Source organism: Elephantulus edwardii, unplaced genomic scaffold, assembly GCF_000299155.1.
Source record: "Elephantulus edwardii isolate Elephantulus edwardi_28Jun2011 unplaced genomic scaffold, EleEdw1.0 scaffold00061, whole genome shotgun sequence".
Lineage (NCBI taxonomy): Eukaryota > Metazoa > Chordata > Mammalia > Macroscelidea > Macroscelididae > Elephantulus > Elephantulus edwardii.
Window position 1 is genome coordinate 10006693 of NW_006399811.1, and position 2155 is coordinate 10008847.

Sequence of the window (2155 nt, forward strand, 5' to 3'; positions counted from 1 at the left end):
GTGCAGCAAATGGACAGACCAGTGCTATACCATTTAGAAGAATGTTTGACCAAAAACAATTAAAACCATGCCTGAGGGCTGCAGAGTACTAGAAGGGGAAAAAGAGAGACCAAATATATAGGCATATCTTTTAAAATTATTGGAAAAATAGGGGGTGCTAGCTAACAGGAATTCTATCTATATTTGCATTCCTTCAAACTGTTACTAATAATTTACAAGAATAAGTTGCTTTAATCTGATTGCTTTCATCCTAATTGTTATTAAGATAGGTAGCACTGAAGGACTGGCAGGTAAATTCTGGATTTGTTGTTGAGTTGACAATACCTCATAGAGATCCTATGGATGAACAGATCTGAACTTTACCCTATCCTGTGCCATCTTTATGATTTCCAATATGCTTTAGCCTATTGTTACCATCACAGTTTCAATCCACCTTGTTGAGGGCCGTCCCAGCATGATGTTTTTTCCTGTGCCCTGGCATTTCCTAACCACATGCCCAATTTATGTGAAACAAATTTTCATCATCCTTGACTTTAAGGAGCACCCTTGCTGCACCTCTTCCAAGAATGACTAGTTTGTTCTTCTGGCAGCGCATGGGATAGTTAGTACTCTTCCCAACACCAAAACACAAAGATAGTGATTCTTCTGTCATCCTCAGACATGGTTCAACTTTCAGATGCATAGGAAGCAACTGAAAACAGCATGGATTGGATCAAGTGCACATAAGTCTGACATTGCTATATTAAAAATTATAAAAGTGGTTCTACAAAGATTATGCAAAAATTTTATAATTCTGAGATCCTCTCTTTTTTTTTACCTCTCCCTCTCCAAATAGAATAATTTTTTTTTTTAGTTGGATTCTATTTTTAAAAGATCTACAGTCTATCCTGGTAATGCAGGTTTGAGAACTTTTGGGTTGTTCAAATTAAGATCTCCAATTTCACCAAAGTCAGTGATGTCACTTGGGTTGGTTCCATCCAGTGCAGTAATTCACAGTGTTGCCCTGGTGCCCCATGGACCTCTTCCTGTACCAGAATCCTTAGTAATGTTTGGTCTCAATTTTAATCATAAAATATATGAAAATACAGTTGTAAATCTTTTAATGCAACATTTCTTATATGAATGCAAACAGTATAATTATTTTGTAAAAATCTTCTTATACTTAATTATAACAAGAGAGCTTAATTCTAAGCAAAACCTTTTGCTTCACTTCCTTTAAGAGAATATTTCTAAATACCTTGGTATTCAAAAATATGTTTACAGATCTCATTACCACAATAATCCATTGCTGGCTTAGAAGTTTTTGATCATAGAAGTGATATCTAGCTATTCAAATTCAAAGAAGGCAATCTGTCAGAATTATATGAGATTACTCTTCTGACAGGAGTTCTGACGGCCAGGTGTTAAGAAGCTGCACTGCAATCTCAAAGGCACAAAATTCAAATCCACCAGCAGCTCTATGGGAAAAGGATGGGCAATCTTCTCCAATGTGATTAACTGCCTCTGCAAACCCACTGAAGGGTCAGCTATGAGTCAGTTCTGACTCAATGGCGCACAACCACCACCACCCCTTTGGTAGGAAAAAAAACACCCCAACAACCCATCACCTAAGAAGTTGCCATAATAATAAGTACATGAAGGGGTGACAGTTTGCATAGAAGTGTTAATGAAATGAAATAAATACTATGAAATTCTCTGTATCTTACAGAGCAACAACTGCAATCTCAAGAGTTCCTTTTCCTACATTCAGGCAGTACTTGAATCTGAGCTACCCTGTTATTAAATGATGAGCTTTGTATTAAAGAAGTAATTAATGGTATTATTCTTACTATTATGGACAAACAAGAATACAATTCATAAAAGATGGCCAATTTCTTTGGTAACTAAGTAGAAACTTCATCTCTGGAGTAATAGATCATATGATCATCTGACTCAAAATGTCCCATGCGGGTCCATCTCATCTCTCCAATGCCTAGTATGTCAATATTTATGCGTTCCACTTCTTTCTTAACAATATCTAATTTTCCTACATTCATGGTTCTCACATTCCATGTTCCAATCACTAGTGTCTGCTTACAACTGTTTCTCTTCCTTTGTATTTTCATACTTGAAAGTTCTACCTCAGTTGCCCTCTCTGTTAGTCTATGTATGTTCT

The 2155-nt window shown here is 36.3% G+C and overlaps 1 protein-coding gene across 1 annotated transcript in view; it reads right to left on the bottom strand.

Moving 5' to 3' along the window:
- LOC102843525 (acyl-CoA-binding domain-containing protein 6-like) overlaps positions 1 to 2155 on the bottom strand; it is a 336108-nt gene that overhangs the window by 112416 nt on the left and 221537 nt on the right. The gene's annotated exons all lie outside the window — the stretch shown is intronic.